General features: G+C 40.4%; 1 long non-coding RNA gene across 2 annotated transcripts in view; it reads left to right on the forward strand.

The window, feature by feature from the left end:
- The window catches only part of LOC103459465 (uncharacterized), a 134,885-nt gene extending 112,100 nt beyond the window's left edge, over positions 1-22,785 (forward strand). For both annotated transcript variants that reach the window (XR_532748.1, XR_532747.1), the window contains 2 exons: positions 20,163-20,307; positions 22,035-22,785. This is a non-coding gene — a long non-coding RNA (uncharacterized LOC103459465). The remainder of the gene's footprint in view (positions 1-20,162; positions 20,308-22,034) is intronic.
- Positions 22,786-23,177: the final 392 nt, after the last annotated feature.

The raw sequence follows: 23,177 nt of genomic DNA on the forward strand, positions 1-23,177 counted from the left end.
AGTCGCCCCCCCGACCGCTTTTCTCTTCTCTCTCTAATGAACTGTTTTCTTCCGGTGATGGAACGGGGACACAAAGCAATGCGATTAATAATTTACTGTTTAGTTTTACTAATTGATCTGTTGTGGGAGCCGAGATAAAAGTGAGGATGCATCTTCGGCGCACAATGCCTTTCATATGGCATTTATCCACAAGTCGCAACCAGCTCCCTCAAGATGAATAATGAACTAAACAAGATCAAATAATTATCGCTTGGGAGCGGGAGACAGAACTCTTACAAACATCACTGAGTTTACTAAGGTTCTTTCTTTATATCACACAACGTAGGAGGACAGGAGATGAAATACACAGAGGCAGGTTGGCATAAGCAACAAAGGCCGAAAGTTTGCAAGGACAATCCTTGTGCTTAGTTCTAATACTTATGAAGTCAAGAAACTTTTCTTCGTGGCTTTCCATTACATTTACAGTTGACTGGGATTCATTTAGCACGCGTGTTCACAAGAAATTCCTTTTTGATCCCATGCAGTCCCTACAATAAAATGTATTGGTGCTTTGTATTAACAAGTAGCATCAGGAGTTGTTCCTCCCTCTAAAAGTAAGTAACCTTTAAAAGCCGGTGCAGTTGTGGGGTGATTAATACAGTATCCTCATGGCGAGGATCCTCGGTTCAAACCTGGTCTGTGGGCATTTCTTTGTAAAGTTTGCTAGAATTCTCTTGGGTGCTTTTTCTCCTGGTGCTTTATTCTCCCAATGTTCAACACTTTGGTACCTCAAACTTTTTTTTTAACCTTCTGAACAGCAAAAATAACGATGGCAATGGCAGTGGTATGCTTGTGTGGCCATTACCACTGTCCTCTTCTGGTTCAGGTATATTGTCAGCAGAACTTTCTTTAAAAAGAAAAACTTGTATATGGTTTTTCCGGCACTGACTTTGTATAACTACTCTTGCTCTCTGCCAACATATACTTTCAAACTTTCAAGCTTCCAAACAGGAAAATGAAAATACCAGATATCGTATTACTGTAGTGACAATTAATGCAACACATTTCTCTTGTACTTTGGTTTACTCCCAAAGACCGACATCTTAACTTTTTAGCTTGAAACGGCAAAATGACTGTAACAGAGTTTGCAGTATGACTGTGTGATGATTAGCTCTATCTCAAACTGTAAGCTTTGGCAGATTTTACCTGCAGTAATGTTCTTTTGGTTCTCTTTTTTTTCCCAGGAAAAGTCTAGCACTATGTTCCTCAAAGCTTTCAACTCATAAAGATCAAAATAATGATTGTTGTGACCATGGTATGGCTGTGTGGTACCACTGTCTCCTGCTGACTCAGATATTGGCAGTAGGCCTGTCTTTAGACTTCTACCACACGGAGTTTCTATGTGTACCCAGGTTTTCTCCCAGTCTATCTGGTTCTCGAACTTCATAATAATGCCTCCAACTTTCACTGGTTGAAACCTAGAAGTATTGCCAGTAAGTGAAATCAACGTTGGTACAATTTTCTGAAGTGACCTAATATTGACTTTTCCTTATTGTACTGCACGTTTTGCGTCAAGGACAAGCTCCTCACCACTGTTTCCATGAGTGTCAGTGGGATAAAAATAAACATGAAGGCACATTTTAATTCAAATTTAAGAATACAGATGACACTATGGCACTGACATCTCTCAGTGAGGCTGTTTGTGTTGCCTTTGCACCAAAGGTAAGAAATAAATAATAAAAAAAAACGTAGGACTATCTCTAAATGATTCTGTTATATTCAGTCATCAGACAGAGAGTTGAATATGGATAACATTGGCTTTTCTGACAGATCATTGATCCTAAATATATAAAGCTGGTTTGGGATACATATAGGAGGCTAACATTAAGCTTTTATTAGCATATGACCTCAGCTATGCTTAAAATCTATAAACTTTATTTGAAAATAGGTTCGGGTAGTGGTTCAACACAGTCTGACATATCTTTTAATAGATCATATTCTGTCTATAGTCCCTCTTTAAAGTTTTTGACACTATTCCCATTGAAGTAGAACATTGGTTTTAAGGTTCACCCAGTCCATGTAGAGCTATGAGCATCCTGTGGACTTATGTCATAGGATTATAGCCCACCCCCTTACTTTTGACTTTTCTGTGTTGAGTGATATTGAAACGTACAATACGGGAAATAAGAGAAACTGACATGACAGCACAACAGCTCATAGCTACATTATTTTGATGAACATATGCTTGATAGTTCCTGTGAAATGTCTTCTATTTTCACTCTCCACTGATTTCTCTTGTCCGTAAGCTGTTTTATGGAGATAATCTTTGCTCAGATAGGGAACATTATAAGCCAGAGGAGGTGAGCAGTCGGCAAGCTATTTATCCCCATCACCTAACACCGTAGATGGGGAGTTGGGAGGAGGGGGGAGGATTAAAAATAAAATGAGACTTGTCCCGTCTTGATCCATCAGGGTCCTAAAAGACACAGAAATGGGTGGAGGGGGGCATCTTGTATTACAGAGATGTTAATCTGTTGCTGATGTGCCTTTTTTTCATTGAGTGAGATTGACTCAAATTTCCATTTTTTACATTTGGAGTCCATTCTGCTGGCTCTGCTGAAACTAATGTGACTCCTCCACCACCATAAGTGAAAAAGCTACAGCTTGTAAATAAGGTTCAACAGAGTGAGGCAGCGTGAAATACCAGTTTGTCCCACTGTGCATGTAAATAAGGTTCTCTTGGCATTTTCTTATCAATGTTCCCATGGCCTATTGCATCATCCATATCATTGTGTGTAAGCTGCCAGCAGCATTAACATAAAGCACAGCAACTAAATGCTCATATCATTGCCCTATTAGCATGTGACATATATGTGTATGGGTGCCTTCTTAATTAATGTTGATTGATTGGAATCAGTGACTGTTAAAAGGAAAGGCTAAGAGGGGGCGGGGTTAGTGGATAGTTAAGTGGGGGTGTCTTGTGAAGGTATCCAGAATTAAACCAAAGATAGTCTTCTTATTTCTGATTTGATTTGGCTAAGCTGCTAAAAAGCCAGACAATCTTGTTGCCTTTGATACTCAAAAGCTATCACGGTACCACACTGCCTCCCCCCAAAGAAGAAAAAAAAATGGTAGCCTAATTTTGTCACGGATATTATCCAGACACGTGCAAAAATCGGTGCTGGTTGTCATAATTATGTTAACATTTGGGATATTAAATGAGACAGGCCTGTTTCCAAAGGTGAGACGGTAGAATCAACTTAGCGCTCAACAAACCTCGGTGTCAATCACGCGAGCGATTCATATTCAACAAAAAGTCAAGCGCATCTGTCTGGATGCATTATTTATGTCAGAAATAAGCTGCTTAACCGAATCGTGCTACCAGCCATTAGCAAGAGACGCCACAACTAGCTTACTCCGTGGTTTGAAGTCTAAATAACACCAGTTTGATGGGGCCCATTGAAGCTAAGGCGATCCCACTGAAGTCAACTGTTTTATAGAGCTGGAACAAAGCTGTGCCTGTGTTTGTACTTGTCATTAGGCTGTGTATCTCTCTTTTTTTTTTCTTCACTCTCTCAGTTTCTCCCGCCTCTCTGCGGGCCAAATAACAGCGGAGGTTAGCATTCTAGAGTTACGGCTCTATCCGCCTGTCATGAGCGCGAGGCTCTGTTTTAGATCAGCCGTCCCCGCAGCGCCTGACGGACAGCTCTGAGGATAAATGTTACATGAATAAAAACAGCAGTGTTGACTGTACAAAGGCTTTTGTTGATGAGGCAGAGCCGGCAGTGAGGGGAAAGGGAGAGGTACGGGGTTATGAGAGGGTTAAGCATTGCGCAGTATGGGAAGATAAGTGATTGTCCTCCTCCTACTCACTGTTCATATTCAGCCTGCACCTTTCAAACATCTCTTATTCATTATGAATAGATCCGGATCTCCTGTTTTGAATCTTTCTGACAGTTTTAGTGCTTTATTTTTATGTTCTTCTTTTCTTTCACATTTTTTTTTTGTCCCAATATCTAATACTGTAGTTTTTGTAGCAACTGAAACGTCAGCTGCAGTGTGTTTTTAGATTTATTTCAGCTTTTGATTTAAACTTATTCAATTATGCATGGAATAGGAGCTTTTCACCAGTTTTATTTTGAGGTTTCTAGCTTATTATGCGAAGCAGGTTTTGCAACAAAATCTTCTAACAAGACATGAAGGGGTCAACCATTGATTAGTAATATTTCTGACCGTCATCTTCAATTGAGGTTTCATTTTCTGCTGCCATTAATGTGAGACTTATCGCTCCAAAAACAGACACAAGTCTCACCAGGAGTTTTTTTTCTCTCTGTCAACAAGAGAGCCAGCAAAGTTTCAAAAAAAATTGTTCCCATAATGCCGATCTTCTTGGGGGGCAAGGGGGTTAACAAAAACTCTTAATTTAAATTACTTTGTAATAACCTCAACCTCCAGCATTGACTGTCAACAGGTATGACTAGGAACGTGTGAAGGGAACAGTGAGCCTTTATGCAGTCCATTTACAGTACTATTACAAGACGCACACAAAAAAACTGCAATTTTGAGATCTGTACTCTGACAAATATACACTTTCATGTGATACATGTAGCTAAAAAAAACTACATGTTATGTTTGTGAAACATAACACGTTTTGTGCTCCATTTGACTGGTGCTGCCAGAAGTATGCTTTGTTTTCCAGGGACAGGCTGACATTTCCTTTTCAAAATGAGATTTGGAAAATATCCTGACTTTACGCGTGCATTACCGCCGTCTGAGTTCATAAGCCTCACGGACTTCTACAAGGATGCATCAGGTGGCCCTTGCAAGTTGCCCATCATTTGCCCTAAAAACAGCCTATACATCACAGCCTTACATTTTGCTCAGTATACACACACATACACTGTAACCCTAGCAGGCCTAGTGCAGGCTGCCTTTTACCCCAGCTTATTTAGATGCACTCGAGGACACAATGGGGGTGCATTAGCGGCGCTCAGCCTCACAGCAGCTGTAATTTCATTGTGGTTACCGCATGCATCCTACTTGACTCTCAATTCACTCTCTGGGATGAGGACCAAATAATGAGATTTACCCTGTCTGTCGATGGCCTCCCACCCTCCCCTGTTTGTGCCTGTGTGTGCATCTTATACTAATGTTTATGTGGGTGCAGGACACTTTTGTGTGCATACACAGGGTTTGCACGTTTTAGATGTGCGAATGTGTCCTGCTCTTGCTGCTGTCAAAATGGATGAGCTAGTTCAAAGTGGAGAACAGAGTAAAAGACCTATATGGGGTAAAAAATTGGTTAGACACATAAGGGGTGGGTGTGAGTTTAGCATGTTACGTGTTCAGGATTTGAATGAAAAATGTTCTTTTAAATACTAAGATACAGTGCTTTGACTAAGTCTTTGTAGATCTTGAACTTTTTTTTGTCAAGCTACAACCACAGATTTTGGTGTTTTTTTAATTTTATGTGATATACCAGCAGAAGGTAGTACATGATTGGGAAGTGGAAGGCAAAACAATGTGTGTTGTTTTTTGTTTTTTTTACAAATTAAATCCAGAAAAGTGATGGGCATATTTGTTTTTAGCTCCACGGAGTCAGTATGTTGTTAAACCAACTTTGTCTGAAATTGGAGTTGCTTATTTCCCTTTGAAAAACACCTCAAGCTTAGTCAAACTGAATGGGGATCTTGCCTATGTATATTTCCAGGTCTTATTGTTGATTCTCAGTTGATTTTAGCTGTAGTTGACTTTGATCGAACTCTTCTAACACATGAATATCCCTTGATCTAAATCATTCCAATCGAGCTCATACTCTTTGCTGTCCAGTGTTAATGTTCAGCTGAAATCTGAACCTCCACACTGATGTTTTCCCTGCTAAAGTGGTTCCATAGAATGCTTCTGCTACCACCAGGTCTAATGGAGGGCATGATGTTAGTTTTTGATCTAAAATTATCCTTTTATAATGCCAATAAAGGCCATTTTTTTCTTATGATTAATTCTCTAACATGAGCTGTTGGTCTCTGCAGCTCTTCCAGAATTATCATGGGTCTATTGCTTTTCTAATTAGTGCTGTAAAAAACTACTTTGTGTTTGTCTATCACATGAGATTTCAATAATCTGTAGACAATATTCGAATATTTTGAGGCCAGGTTAATTGCTGAAAAGATGACCTGCTTGTTTTTTTAAAAACATTTTTTAAGTAATTGGAACAAAAGGTAACTTTTATATTTGAGATGCAATTATTTTATCATATTGCCACATATTCAGAAAACACACATGCATGCGCACACATGAATACAAACTATACAAGAGAGAGAAAAAAATAATCAGGATGAACAAAGCCCGTTTGAAATTGCAACTGCACGACAGCTTAACAAAACCACAAGCTCCACACACACACACACACACGCACGCACACACAACAGAGGCATTAATTTATTCAGGTTATTGGTATACGTTAATTATTACAACCAGCCTTTTCCCCCCTGCATCCCCTCCCTCCCCTCCCCACCAGTCAGTAATGGCCAGCCGGTCTGTAGCTGTCAAAAACGAGCTGAAACAATTTCATCTGCGAGCCGAGAAACAAACACTGTTGCCTCTCTGCGCATATCGCGCTCTCTGTAGTGTAAAGGCCTTTAATCAGGCCCTGGTGTATTTTGTATTTGTTTATTATGTGATAGTGAGAACACAGCCTCCAAATGTGCTATGTTGTTGTGGAAAATATCCAAGGGAGGGGAAATTGATAGGCAGTTTCATAATTAAGCAAATTAATGAGTTTATTGGTGAGCAACTAAACACCAAGTACAATGGCAGCTCGTATCTCCACAGAGACATGAAAAGTCTCACTTTGTTGCCACGGTTATTTATGCCAGCATGTTTTTCTGAGTGAGTTTGAATCCCTTTGTTTTTATGTTCTGTTTTTTTTTTTACTTCTTTGCATTAAATGGCATCACAGCAAGACTTTGTGCTGTTTTCATGCTGATTTCAAAACCATGCACGAATGCAAAGAAAGTTACCAAAAAAAAAACATTCCAACATCAAATGTGTGTGCCAGTACATCCACACCAATTTGCAATATTTTTTTTTTCTTTTTGTAACTTAACTATTTTTTCCAATCATTTTTGTTTGTCACCAGAGGCCTTGGGGATAAAATCTCCCCTACTTCTAATATCTAGCTGTGTCATAATGGCCTCTATGACAGCAGGCTATTAATGAGCAGCCATTTTGTGCCTTTGACTGCAGTTGCACTGGGCTTCATTAATTTCTTCAGGTCTCAGAGGTGAGCGGAGAGAGGGGGACGTATGTGACGGTGGAGTAATGTCTCCAGAGACACAACACAGCTCACGCTTGATCATCGCTTTTATTCATTTCTTTCCAGTACCTATTAAAACATATGTAGTGTGTGTGTGTGCGCGTGTGCGGGTGTGCTTGTGTGTGTGTGTGCGTGTGCGTGTGCGTGTGCGTGTGTGCGTGTGTGTGTGTGTGTGTGTGTGTGTGTGTAGCCATACAGTCCCCTTCAGTATTATTGACACCCTTGTTAAAAATGCTCAGCACATTTAAAATAATTTGTTTCTAAGGAAGCACAGTGACCCCAATCTGCTGCTCTGATATAGTTTCTCAACAGTGAACTTTGGAGATGCTTTTTGTTATAGATCTTTTTTTTGTCTTTAATTTACTTCACAGCTATTTGTCAAATTTATACAGTCTTAAAGAAATACATATGCATATTTATTAACAATTTGTACTTGGGCTGTACACTTTTGTTTGTAGCAACAAGATTATGTCATGCACTCACATGCTTTGGTAACGCCTTAATGTTAGCCGTTCCAAATCCACTTTTGGTGGATCTTTATTATCATTGTTGTATTGTTTCCCTGCTGCTTATCAACCGTTTGACCCATCCCTGACCCCAAGATGAAAGGAAATGTCTTGGGGTGTTCCCGAACGGCTCAGCAATCACCAAAACCACAAGCTTATCATAAACTGCAAAGCGGCAGAACACCACCAGTGTCACCAGCCACAACCAAGTGTGACAGGAGAGGGTCCGGATCAAAACAGAATCTGCTAGTTTAAAAGTCTTTGAAATTTGACTAAAATTTGGTCTTGCCAGGAAGGCTAGTTTAGTAGAACGGAGAAATTCTACCAATAAGAGTGGTCAAATGTTGAGCGATAGTTATTCCGGAAATTGTTGACGACAGCAATTAGCATATTGTTTCAGGGCATATTGATAAGTAAATGTGTCTCCAAAAATTCTCCATAATAATGACATTCATACCAAAGAGGACATGTAAACCTCTGACCTGAATTGCACAAATCTGTTCAGAATAGAATGTTTTCTGGTGGCAACTAACATCATCAACACAAAAAGAGATGTTACAGTCTGCATCTCCCCATCTTCATCCATCTTTGTACTTCACCCCTCCCTGCTTCACCCCCTACTCTGCGCTGATATATCTCTCTTCACTTCAAGCCACCTCTCTCTCCCTCACCTCTGTCCTAAAGTCTGGGCTCTCTCCCACCAGCAGAGACAATAAATATCATGTCACGAGAATGGCAATGCTCCTTCATGGAACACTGCTTGTTTATTAGAGGCAGGAGAAGTTTAAGAGAAATGCTAACAGTGTTCATTAATGGGCCGCATCCACGTTTGATGAGGCATGGCACATCCCAGCTACCGGCCAAACGGGAGAACGGGCGGGGGGTTTTTAGGGAAGGGGAGAGTGGTGGGGGGGGCCGTAACGGCCACTGGTAAATGGTCGGTAATTGCGTCCAAATTGTACGGCGAGAAGGCCTCTCAAGGACTGACAGTGACGGAGCAATTATGGCAAGCCAAGCGAGCTGTGTCAAATTAGCCCTCTCCTCCCTTTCCTCTTTACACCAAAGCCCAACCCTTTCTGCCAGTCGATGATGGAGAGTCATATTTCTTTGCCCTACATAGCAGCATGGGGTGATAAACCCTTGATTGTGAATGATGGACTAGACAATTCATGGCAGCCCGATGATTCGAATTGTAAATAACTTAGTTGCCTGGTCACATGAGTGCCTGAGAAGGTAATTGGACTTTAAAGATCAGGTTGGATGGAGGAAGTTTAGAAAGGTGGCTGGGTGACTGGGGTGTGTCTTGTGCTTAGCGACCCAACTAAAGGAGTCTGCAACCAGGAAGGTCATCAGTCAGTGTTGCTTGTCAGGAACGCATCCCAGACAGCAGAGTATATGCCTGACTTTGGTAATTACATTTGACTGCTGAGTGGGGATGTCTTCTTTTGTGGGCCCACGATGAGTGCATAATTTATGATTAAGAGCAATCAGTTCAGTCACAAATAAGTTCATCTGGGCTTTTTGTTTCATGGTGGGTAGATTAGCAGTTGAGAACTTGAGTTTTTTTAAGGGGGATGTCAATGTTCCTGAGCAGGTTTGAGAAGTCTGGAATTTGATTTTATTGATTTTTTTCATAGTCTGAATAACTACAAATGAAAGGAAAACAGTGCTTAGTATTTTTTTCCTAATTCACAAGGTTCCCTGACAGGACTGGTGGCATTAGTCATTTTTTGTGTTACTCTGACTGACTACATTGCTGTATGAAGATAAATAACTGTGTTGTTGATAGGAATAGGAAATCACATCAAAAAGAGAATAAGTTCAAATAAGACATATTTGCTTCAAACCTTTCAAAAGATAAGTCCAGTATAGAATACCTACAAACCTACAAAATAAAACTGGGGTAAACTAAGAACAAGTGCAACTGGCTAGTAATTTAACATACCATTACATAGATGACTTGTTACCAGGCTGAAGGTCTGGTAACAAGCAGTTCATTTGGTTCAGGTGTGTTGGAGATGGGATACATCTAAAAGTTGAGATGGTAGCTCATAAGAACTGGACTTGAGTATGCATTAGGAGTGAATGATGGACTTTGGTGTATGTCTACTTGGGACATCATGGTGAGCAAAAAAACGATTATATGCCACAAAATTTGTAACTGAAAGACTTGATTAAGAGACAACACCAGCCATATGGACAACTGTCCCCACTGGATAAAGATGTAGGAAAGACTTAAATTAAGACAACATAGAGATATAAGTCATCTGTCATAGCAACAGAAAGATACAACAAAGAAAGAATATGGGAGGTATCACCAAGTGCGATTGAGACAACTCTACCAGTCGTTGAGAAGGATGAGCAAACATCCTGCGAGACTTCTTGATCCAGACTGAAACAAAACTGATGACTAATCAATCAGATGTTTTTGTGCAACACAAATCACAAGAAAATAGTAATTATAGACATAGTGATCCCAAGCGATAGCCATATCACAAAGAATGATAAATACCAGGAGGAAATAGAGAAATTTTGGAAAGTCGCTGCTGTAGGTTCCAGGGTAAACCTTAAAGAATCTGAATTCAATGTAGAATAATCCAACCCAGACTTTCCAAATCTGTTGTTAGCTTTGCAATAAAGTGGGTCTATGTTTATCCATACTGATATTGAATAAACCAAACTGCGTCCATGCTTGTTACAATGTTGTGAAAACTGCAGTCTGGGAAAATGTGGGTTAAAGTTCAGCTGGCTCCATTTTTAAGATTTGTAGCTCATTTTTATGTTTGCGTGGAATTAACTTTTAGAATTCTTCCTTTGAAAAAAACCTTTCTCTGATGGAAACCTAAAAATATATTTCTCTACATTCTCATGTTTTTCTTCCCGACCCCCCTCAGCTACTGCTTATGCAAGCATGAGGAGAAAGAACAACTTATTGGCTGGATATGCAAACTTCAGCCGGAACAAATGGGTTTTATGAAGATCACAGCAGAGGGGGATCAATAGGGCTGATGATTCGAGGTGTCAATCCATACATGCAAACACACTCTAATTGATTTTCACCTATTGATTTCACTCATGCCTCTGTGTTTCTGGTTAAGACTGGTACATGTGTTTGTGTTTGATGGTAGAATTCAGACGCTGATTAGTCCTGTAAGCGTGCTAAGATTAGAAATGTGTATGCTTTGATTTATGATTGTAATGCATATTAGAGAAACCTCAGACACTGTATCGTGTTTGAATTATGATTAAACCATAACGTGATAATCATCTTATAAATTATGTAAATAATGACACTCATAAATTATATAAAACTTTCAGTCAATTTTCTGCCATTGTCAAAGGAAAGACAGAGGTTCCCCTGTTTGCTTCAAGCCATATAGTGGAGACCACAAACATGTGGAAGAACACGGACTGACCAAATGAGATCAAAAGTGGTTTTTTTGGGGGGTTTTTTGGTCAACATAGATGGTAGCAACTTAAACTACTTCTGAACGTCATATTACGGGAATCCTTTTGTTCAGCAGAGACAGGAAAGCTGATTAGAAGTGATATAAAGATAGATCAAATTCAATACGGAGCAATCCTGAAAGAAAACTAGTTAGGAGGCTGAAAAGACTTAAGGCTAGGACTCGGACATACGGCTAGAGATACAATGGAGTGGTTTAGATCAAACCATTTGTGTGTGGTAGAATGGGGTAGTCAAAGTTCAGAACTAAAACCAACTCAAACTACGTTCACAGGTGGCTGCAACACAGAAATACGCAGGATAAAGAACCAAGCATTCACACACCCACGACCAATTTAAAACACAACGTAAAATAAAAAAAATGTTGTGACCGAAAGAAACTGGATTACCAAAAGAGGAGGAAGCATGAACATGCAAGCTCCAATGAGAAAGATGGCAGGCCGATATACGAGGCTGGGATGTTAATACTGTAAGGCAAAAGTCCTAGCAACGGTGACATTATGCATAAAAACGAACACATAAAATCTTAATAAAATACATTGAAGGTTCGAGCTGGAACAAAATATTTCAAGGGGTAAAAATACTTTTGCGAGATGCTGTAAGATGAACTGGCTGAGTTATGGTGGTTTTTCAGGAAAAGGACGTAAGTCAGAGTAATGTCCTTTAAAATGATGGCCATGAATTTGTGTGTACGTGCTCATGCTCATTTGCAGTGTGTACATGGTGCTTCTATCAAAGTCTTCCGAGTTGAGTCCAAGTAAATCAATCTTGTTACTCCCATTAATGTCACTTTCAGCTCATCATTCTCAAATTATAATTAATAATAGATAGCTTATGGGCATAAATGTTAATGCAGAGTTGCGTGATATTTTATGTTCGTGAAATGACGTGCCTTAGTTAACCTCTCAGCGTTAAAAAAAAAAAGGCTGCACTTTCAAATGCAACGGCCAAAGATCTTAATAAGCGAGCGCCCCAACTCCAAACTTCCTCTGCAAACTTTCCTCTTAGTCTAAAGCAAACACACACCCTTCAGTTTGCTTCAAGCTTTGACCCAATCTGCTAGAATAGTAAACAGTGGGCTTGATTATTGATTTTAGTCCTAAAAGCAGCTCTTGCTAATTTGGTTGAAATAACATGTCGGCCTTAGTTACGAGACAGTTCTGTGATATGTTCCCTTTCCCAAAAGCAAAGTGCCAGGTTGAAAAGAAAAAAAATCATTTTTGATGTACTTGTTGTAAGATTTGCTCGAGTATTTCAGAAACTTGTATTTAAAAAATGTAAAATACAATAATGCAAATAGCCTGTTTAACTTCCTAAATACCAGTCACTTCTCAGAAGACAAGTGCACCATCCTCAAACCTCATCACATCCCTTCGTTTTGCAGGAGCTTTCGGCTATATGTGATTAGTTAGATAAGACCACTGGGAATTCACAGGCACTACAGACCACGTATCGATTAGCTATTAACCCGCTAACACCCTGTAATCCTTGTTAAATGTTTCCACGTTCGACAGATGCAGCCCGAGTTTGAGTCAAAGTTGCCTAAGGACATAAATGTTGATTTCCACTCCCCTACACACACAAAAACTGCGATGATGGGGAGCATCTTCGCAGTCGCATTGAATATTAATGACATCCTCAAGTTATGTTCTTAAAACATGATGAGTACACTGGAGCTGAGTTGCCTCCAGGATTAATTATTGACACTGTCCTTTGCGCAACCTGATGTGAAAGTGTACTCGCTGTTCTATTTTTTTTTAAATCCTCTTATGTAGAGGAATATTTCAGATGCCGTTTCTTGTCAACATTCTGAAACCCTTTAGATTCGATCTGCGCCAGTATGCCAGCTTTAAAGAAATAGAAAGTTTTGCGATGCATGGCCTTTCCCCTGACCCATCTGTTGGTCTTCACGATGCTGTTTGTTCGCTAACGTTCTCACACAAACCTCCACGCATAACTTTTTCTAAGATTCAGCTACACACATGTAGAGCTTATCTACTGATTGGGTGACTTCTGGAGACGATGGGGTAAACTGAAATAAAGTTTAAAGAGAACAAAAACGGGCCATTTTTACTTGCAAGTTGTTGCTTCGGTATTGGAACTGAAGGAGTTTTGACGAGCGAGTTCTGCACACTGGATGCATATGAGCTGCTGCAAAGTAGCAAAACTATTGTCACGTAGTGATGCATGTTGTTAGCATATATTAGACGTCTTTCTAGCTTGTCTCTTCTGTCCGCTCCATCCCTAGTGGTATGTTTTTGTTTATTAGAGGGATTCATGGATCCTGTTGATTATTCATAAGCCATTGTTTTCAAGCATGAATTGCTCTATTCATATTTGTCAGCTGAGTGTCAGTGAATGGCACTGGCACGCCTCCGAGCACCTCCAGAGACTCTCCTTCTGACAAGGACATTTTTTTTTCCTCCCCCATGTTCTTCAAGCTCCCGGTGTAATGAAAACTAAATACGCCCGTCTTTCCCCTGCTGTCTTCTGCAACTCTTTCTTATTCTTCTTCCCATTTTATCCATCTCTCTCGGCTTTCCTGACACCTTGGCCAATGGGAGTTGTGTCTGTGCCCGGCGGTTGTCAGGAGAGACATCCAATAAGCCATCAAAGAGACGGCCAGTGGCTGAGACAAAGAAGCACTCTGCCTTTTTCTGAGGTGCTGCAGCGGGCCGTAGAGAAGGGCTTGCATGTATAATTAAGTAAGAATAGGAAGCCAGGGCCACTTAATCTTCCCCCTAATGGTGATCCTAGCTCCATCACCAGGGCTCCTCTGGGGGGGCATACCCCAAAGACTCACTCTCTGGGTCAGCACTGTCCCCCAGTTGTCATTGGCAAATCTTTTTTATCGGCCGGAAGAGCTGTTTTCCTAGACTGTTGGCATTGATCCATTCATCATGGCTTTGTTCCTTTAAGAACTCTGAGGGCACACCAAGGGTCTGCCGAATGTGCTATTTATCATCCAGCCGAGAAAAATAGAGAAAAAAAAAAAAGTTAAGAGATGCATATTTCACAGAGTTTTTTTTTCTTCTTCTTCTTCTCCAAGTTGCATCAGCCTGGCATATTTTCGGGTTTGGATGTTCTGATTAGAGGTTTTTCCATCACCTTTGTGATTTGATCGAAGAAGGTAATCACATTTTGCTGCCCTGTTTATTTGCAGGTGGTTGTTATTACACATTGCTTTCCTGCTTTAATTGACATAACTGAATTGTATGAGTTGTTGGCCAAAGAGATTCGGGTTTTGATTGAGAACCTTTTCAGATCTTAGTCCTGATTCTTTTCAACCAGGTTGGTAAAACTGCTGCCATAAGCACCAGCTGATCTCCATTAAAATTAAGATTTAGAATTGTGACATTAGATATCTAAGAGACCTTTCGGGCTACTCTATTTTGATGGCTGAAGTTAACCCACATGGTACTGCTCTGGTCCATTTTAGGAACTCATTTCAAAACCATAATCACTGTGATGGAAAGGATTGTAGAATGAACCTAACTATAGCCTCTTACAAAAAAATAGTTCAAAGGTGAGCACTTCTTTGAGCTGCCTTTAGGTGTTTCTTAAAGTCATCAATCAGGTCATTGCTGTCTTTCAAAAGTCAAACCGTCATTATGGAACCAAAAGAGACATGGAGTGAAACTCAGCAGGTTCTGCAGAGTCCATTACACAGAAAATTGACACCGAACATATTCCTTCCTAAAGGGTGAGACATAAAATTGGCATGTCCTTATCAATTTTGTTCACTACTGACCAAACTTTCCCTCACTAAAGTTGATTGTTGCGTTCTGTCTTACTGTACTTCTGCTCGTCCTGTACAGTATGTAAATGGTAAAAAAAAACAACAACCTGTGATTTATCGAGATAGATATGATCAAAAGTATTGTTTCTTTTAATATTGCAAGGCATCACTTCTATTAAATAAATACATTTGAGATGTGAATGTTTCTCAGGTGAATGCTGCTGTTTTCTGAGAAGTTTCCTGAAAGTACAAACGGTACAATGACATCAGCAGATTAACTTGTACAATGTTAGGTCACAAAGTGATCCATAAAACCAAGAACATATTTGTGAGTTTATCAATGAACTATGACATGAAAAATATTAAATGGAGAACAGTTAAAGATGAACTTTGTCGCTGATGCGAAACTCGAGCAATACTGGAAAACCAGGTCCTCATACTCTCTATGTAAATCTCACCAGTGCTCTGGCTTTGAGAATTGCGGCATCCTTCGTCGCATTTTCATCTTCCAGAAAACCCCGGATGTCCTGAGCTTGAAAAATTGCTGTATGCATGAACTTTCTGCCTGATATTATTAAGCAACAACAGCAACAGACTTTCTCCCAAGAGAAAGACACACCAAGGTTTTTGTCTTCCTGTTTTCAATTGACACAGCTAAAGGCAGCATAATGGGCCTATTATGAACTACCTGCATCATGCTTAATTCATCAGGGTGGTATTGCTCTGCTTCCTTATTCAGCAGCCTTCCTCATACATGAGATACAAAAAAAGCAGCTGCTAACAGGCAAAAAAAGAAAAAAAAGACCTCCTAAGGTCCCCTGTGTCAGGCCCGGCACTCAAACCACGGGTGACCCTTCGGTATCTTTGAGATGGAGGTGCAAAGCTGGGGACAGGGGCCGTAGAAGAGGAGAGAGGACCCATGTGATTCAGTCCAAATGGAGCGCCTCGTGGTTATCCCTCTAAAACACCATTAGGTGGTCCCATCACTGACACTAATGGGATGTTACAACGATTTAAAATGATTTAATGGCTCCCAGGTTGGGGCCCCTAATGGCCCTCTTTATACGTCAATGCGTATTATGAATGGCAATGACAGTGTTGTGAAGTGCCTCTGTTTCTTCGGTTTTCTTTTCTCTCTCGCTTGGGTTTCTTTTAAGGTGCTTGCACAAGTAGTGTGACAGGTATCGTTTTGTTTGGTGATATGACCACGGATTCAGCAGCAAGCGTCTGTGTGGCTGATGTACTACCAAGGCACTCGTAATTTAGCTCGTGCAATCATAAAATAGCCACAAGTTTATTCTGTTGGATAATTATCTGTGCTGTTTAAGAGATATAGGAACATATTATGCAATATATCCTTTAAAACAAAGAAGTAAGGGATGTTGGATTCCCAAGAATCATCTATAATAGACAAATATGTTTTGGACAAAAAGTAAAATATATGAAAGCCATTGTCCATTTTGGTTAAAAGTTGTGTGGGTATGACGGTGTTGCCACAAAATAGTGTTCCATATTATGTTTATGTTTTAAGGTTTTTGATGTATTAAATATTTGCAGGATTTGCTCATATTTTCTGTGATTGCAGCATTTTTCATTTGCATTTGTTTTGCTGATTGTAAGTTTTTGCTCTTATTTTTTGTGATTGCCTCGGTTCTTTTCCTTCATTTTTCTGTTGCATTAGCTTTTTTGTGTGTTCTTGCATCTTTTAAGGTTTGCATTATTTGTGTGTTTGCGGATCGTTTCACTGTTTGCTGCACGTCTACACCTGTTTTTGGCGTATTTTGCCATTTGCTGCACGTTTGTACCTGTCGGCCACCATAGCATGAAGATTCTCAGTTTCTAGCTTGTAGTCTAATAAATCTGACAATCGGTATAAACAAATGAAGCTATTTTGGATACCAAATGCATTCTAATTGGCTTTAGTTGAAGGCAGAGCAAGTTGAGGGAACAGGAAGCCATTCTGTAGGTTTTTATAAAAATAGTTGACAATGTGCTGGAAAAATAAATGTCAAATTTGTTTAATTTTGAGATGCTTTGGTTTGGGTTTTAGTCTCTGGTTTTCCGTCTTATACTCTGTCAACATCATCCATCTAGGGAAAATAATATAAGTATATCATCCACCTTAAATCTCATACCAAATCTGTTGTGAATCATTATGCGATTCACTATTTTCACCATAACCACAAAGAAAAAGTGATTTACTGTGCATTTATAGAATATGCTGTAATTTATTTCTACTTTTCTGGATAATCTAAACCTCAATCACGCAACTGATGCCAAACACTGTGTGGCCAGAAACGTACTGGCCTAATTGATAGCTTTAATTTTAAAGTGCTCTCCTTCTTTAGCCATTAAGTCTGTTTTACAATCCTAGTGGATATCTCGCGCTGCGGATTAAAGCTATTGATCACTAAAACACAGTCTGGTAAAGGGGCTCGGGTAATTTCTCTTAGGTGTTTCCCATGGAAGCATCAATTCTAAAACGCTTGCTCTCTGCGCTCATTTGTTTTGAAAACTCTGAAGTGAAACTTTTCGAAGCGCCGCGCGATGATGGATCTGGACGGTCTGAATGACTTGAAATCCCCTTTCAACACCTATTAAAGCGGGCAAGCCACAGACGACTTCGTTTTATTTTCCCGGTGAGAAGCGAGAAAGAATGGGAGGTTTTCTTGTATGTACACGCTGACTTGGGGTGTATCTTTTGGGAGTGCTGTTTGGAATACGAGTCAGTGTGTGTGTGAGAGAGAGGGAGAGAGAAAGAGTGTGAGAGTGAAGGAGAGCCTAGAGGATTGACAGGTCTAGCAGTCATTACACGCTGGATTGAATGCTAGATTAGTCCAAAGTGGCTCAGGGTCAAGCGGCTGCCTGTTCCCTTTTGGCACTGAATGACTTTAATACCAGCTACTGTATTAGTCAATTACTTGGCAGGCTAGGTTGGCCTCTTGCTACCTATCTCACAGCCCTGACTTCTTGCTTTATGAGGTATCAACCTTTTTATTGCATCTATTATTGAATTGCCTTTATTAACGAGGAATATTGAAAAAAAGAGCGAAAAAAGAAAGTTTTAGGCAGTTTCTATGCTAACAGGGGTACAGACTTGCTGCCCCGTTTACACCTCCCGTCCACATGGTAACAAAACTGTCGGTGATTTTTTTTTTTCTTTTCAATTGTTTAAGTGTTGATTTAGGGGGGATGGTGATTACTCTTCTGCTTTGTTGCCCAGTATATTAGGTACGATGTTTAAGCACCATTGAAAATAAACCAGACCAACAGCATGATGCTACCAACACTGTGTGTGAAAGACTCACCCTGACTCATTCAAAAATATTTCTTGTCTTTGTAGCCAATGACAAAGAAAACGTTACATCAGATCATTAACACTTGCTTTGTCCAGGTTGGCAGATGTATTATTTTATGTAAATGAGCCAACCGGAAATATCATCCATGAACTGAAAGCTGTGTCAGACTGCGAAGCCTCAGAGTGTAGATCTTCAGAGTAGCGTTGGGGATGCTTGGGATCTTCTTATGAATGTTGATGTAGTTACTTTTGATATTTTTAACACCTACTGGCGCAGAACAAGTATTACAGCATCTTGATTGGTTTTCTTGAGACTGTGTCCAGTTAATCCCAAAATTATTGATCAATCCATTTAGGTTTAGATTTAGTTTGTTCCTTGTCACTGGCGGTAGAGATAGAGGAACTGTGGAGGGAACTCAAGATTTTTGTGACACCAAGCACTTGAAATTTCTGCATTTAAAATCCCATCGATTAGCATGAAAAAATATATATACACTTTTAAATCAAAAACGGATATGTGTGGTTTGATCTTATTTTCCGAGATCTTTCCTCTCAAACGCAAACGAAGTACTATGCATAATTTTGGGCTAAAGTAAAGACTGAGGTTTTTTAAAAAAAAGGAAGAAAAGAAAACATCTTCTGACCATGCAAACATCCAGGCCCCTCTGTTTTCCACCTCTCTCCCATTCATTCTGTCCATCACGTCTTCACTCCTCCCATTAGCTCTGATGTTAAATTGCTCTTGTGTGATTGTGTCACTGGGCTCTCCCTTTCTCTTTCTCTTGGGTGACTGATATGACCTTTAGGTACACCAACTGACAATTACTGTCACTGAGAAATTGAATTATTAGCTTTCTCTGCCAACGGAGCCGCGGGTAGGTGGTAGGTAGTTGAGAGTAAAATGCTGTAATTACTTAGCTAAATTGCCATATTATATTTTTTTTGCCACTCCTTTTCCTTTCTCATTCTTTCTCATGAGTGATACAAAAGCAGGGTGGGAAGGGGGGGAGGAGGAGGTTTTGAGCTTCGAAGCTGATGAAAGAATGATTTTGAATGTCCCCTATAACCTTTTTAAGGTGTTGATTGTCAATAGAAGCAATTTAGCGATGTCAAGGGAGGGGACCAGAATGAAAGGTCGCACTCTGTCTTTTCCTTTTTTTTGCGTCCTTTCTTTGCCTGTTGGTCAGCATGACTCTTTCCTTTCCTTTCTTTTTATTCTAATTTCCTTCTCTCCCAAACTGCTAACAATTGATTCCTCCTCTTCCGCCCTCCTCCTTTATCACACCCAATGCCATCACATACACACCGCAGACTGGTCAGGCTGAACGTAATTATTATTTTTTTTTCCTGTGCTCTGTTTCTGTGTGAGTAAATGGCTTCCTTTGCTTAGCAGCTTGTATCACAGCCTGTCAGATCTCCCGGTTTGATTACGGGATCTGGCTATTTAGCCACAGCCGAAACTGCGCCTTTGTTAATTAACCAGCATTTGAGGGAGACTGATGACTGCGAGGGGTCTTTTGAGGTCACTTGGCTTCCTCGGAATGTGAAGCAAAGACTATGCAGAGGGCTGGAGATAAAATAAGGAAGAAAGGGAAACAGGCATTCACGACAGAAAATGGGAGAAAAACCCCCCCCCGACTTTTCTCAGTTGCCCGCTGATTTCATTCTTCACTACATAATCTTCTTATACTAAATAAACATTGTTGTACATGGATGGATAGCTTGTTGAACATAAATTAAGTTATTGTAAGAAGATATAAGTGAATATTCAGATGCATATTAATTAACTGCCTAAAAATATTTCAAGGTTTACTTATAATAAATACCTTTTTCTTTCTTCTTTTTTTTTTTTATTGCAGCTCTTCTCTGTACAGCCGTAATGCTGCATTCAGGTCAGACCTGGAAGTTTGATTTTTCTACTTCCCCAGAGGGAAATGCAACAAGAATGGCCAAAGAAGTTGGAATTCAGACTGAGCAGGTCAAAAGTTACCAATCGGCCACGAGGTCAGTGGCAGTGTTTTCACATCAAAGTTTATATTCCGGAAAAGTGCAGAACTTGTTGTGTTTTAGGAATTTTTTTATTTATTTTTTTTTTTTTTTACATCTTTCTGTTTTTGCAATATTCTGGAATTTCAGTCATGTTTTGTTCGTGCTTCAGTTCACGCAGGAATGCCAAACGCCGCTCTTCTGAGAAATACTTATTCTAATCAGATAAAGCTCACCTCACATAAGGAAAGTATCTGCTCTCGCATCTTTTCCCATGTTGCTGCTGCACTTTGTTGTGCAAATACGGTTTGATAGTTTTGCTAGTCTTTGCTAGTGAAGGCCTCAAAGTACTAAAAGGATTTCTGTTTGCAATCCAAGGAAATCTTCCACTGTTAGAGGGCAAGTAAATTATATTCAGCTTAACAGTTGCATTCTGAAATGTTGGCCTACAGAAAGGTATGTCCGCAGAGCACCTTACTTGAGGTGCTTTGTGCATGAATTACTGTATAAATGCGACATGACATGGAGACAATCAGCTTGTGGCTCAGCTGAAATGTTAGAAAAGATCAGGTTGCTGTAGTAACATCCTTCAGCTCATCCGTATTTATGGGTCAGGTGTCTCTCATGTTCCTCTTGATGATTGTGAGTTTGCTGGAAAATCAATGATAGAATTAGCTTGGCCATTAAAGCAGATGTTGGTACTTCTGCTTTAATGGCAGTGAAAGAATATACCAAGTCCAACTGGAATATGAAACTAGCTTCTCTATGAGCTTTTTGACTGTTTTCATGACAAATTATTTTGATTTCGTAATATTATATAGGTATAAGTGCCATCTCAGGTTTTAAACTCATTACAGAAGAAGGCAACTCTGGTTCAGTGCTAGTTTAGAAAAAGTCACATCTTTTCCTGAAATGTGCTCTCTGCATCCATACCAAATGTGCTATGAGCCATGGGTTATTACCAGCCTGTCACATGCAGAATGCGAAGAATGAAAGGCTAATCTGATGTTTTTGTGTCATCACCAGCAGAAAAATAGTGCGAGTTTTACAAAACGCTGGAGCATTTGGAGGCAAAGGCCTTAAGAAAAGGGTGACACTGCACGAGGAAATGGATGAGAAGGATCCCCGCGTGTGTGATTTTTGATCCCTTAAGGTTGAGCCTGCTCAGTCGTTGTGAAAGGAGGGACAATTTGCACGCGCCATAAAAGGACATTTATGTTCATGGCCGCGTCCCAGCAGAACCCCCATTGCTCTTTGTTTTAATTGTCCATGAACAAGGCATTGTTCTGCAAGATCAGGGTTGGAGAAAAATCTTCCTCAAACCGATCCATTGTTACGGCAACTGCATTACGGGGGCCCTTCATTATTTTTACTCTGATATAAAGAATATGTTATTTGAATTTACATAATTCTCCCAGCAGATCCAAAGCCACCTCTATAAATAGCTTTATTCAAGTTGAGTGCAGATTCAAATGAAGGGAGAAGTCATAATCTTCTGTAATGTTGTATCTTTGTCTTCACCGTAGCGCTCCTCTGTGTTCCCACATCCACTCTTTGTATACTTTGTATAGGGTTTGTTATACATGTCATAATAATCCATATTTGATTACTGCTGTGTGCATAGCAGCCAGTAGAAAGACTCACTTGTTGTCCATTCACCAGAATTTTTGTGCTACATCCGACTTTCTGCTGACTTTGGTGTGACGCGTGTGGTGGATTTGACGCTGGGTTTGTCCCACTTTCAGGCATTTCAGAAGACTGGCCTCGGGGAGGTGTAGTGCAACTTCCCTCCAACTCGCAAGCAAACATCGACTCCCTCAGCATGGTTTGCCCTGAAGTTTGGGCAACAAAAAAGAGAAGTGTTTCGCAAGCTCTGTGGCCGCTTCTGCTTGGCCAGCCGGGCTCGCACCCGAGGACATCCAGTTGATCGACGTGCCATCTCAGTCGCAGGCAGGACTTTCAGCGGAGCGTGACCGGCTCCAGCCCGACAACTCGAGGTGCAATAATTCTGCTTTGTTGCTTTTTCCAGAGTCCAGAGGGTTCCACCATGCTCAAAGAACATCAGTGTTTTTTGCCTGAGCGAGAAATCACATTTACAGGCGTCCAGCTTGATCTTTTCCATTCGGAACAGAAGGACGTGATATATTAGCAGTAGGTTGATCCCAACAGAATGATAAAACGCTCCAAAATGAGCTCATGTGTGGCCTTCCGAGCGTGTGGAACAGCCACTCTTTTATCCAGCGTTTGGGAAAGTTTGCGGTTTCAATGTTATTCCACAACTTAGCATTATTCTGCTCTTACAACAAGTCAACGCTGCCCAGCACTCAAGTATCAATAAGCCCACAGTCTCTCACCTCTCGCCTCATGGTATTAATAATACAAAGGCATCCATAAAACGGGAGCTGTGCTTGTGTTAAAGAACAACTAGACAGGGCTATTTCCAAGGTCATCACAGTGCTGAAATGTTATCCTCTCCACACACACACACACACACACACACACACACACACACACACACACACACTCCTCCTGCCTGCACATGGTGAGAGGGAAACCACCGGTCATTCCAGCAGAAAGGCTTGGACTGAGACACGTGGACCCATTTTCTGAAATATGCAATGAGCGAGGCGTCGGAGACCTCTGTAGGCTGGACAGTGCATAACCTTCCAATGCAATGGTGATGTGTCATCTGCATTCTTTGTTGTGCTAAGAGTTAAGAGACCACCAGGGATGAGCGGGGCCTGACCTCTGACCTGCAAGGATAACGAGCGAGATGGGGAGCGGCAGGTGTAATGGACTGCTGAGGCTCATGATGCCACAGATTTCCTGCTCGGTTGAGATGATACAGACACAAAGGAACAATTACGGATACATTTTGTTTTATTACA

Source organism: Poecilia reticulata, linkage group LG23, assembly GCF_000633615.1.
Source record: "Poecilia reticulata strain Guanapo linkage group LG23, Guppy_female_1.0+MT, whole genome shotgun sequence".
Classification (NCBI taxonomy): Eukaryota; Metazoa; Chordata; class Actinopteri; order Cyprinodontiformes; family Poeciliidae; genus Poecilia; species Poecilia reticulata.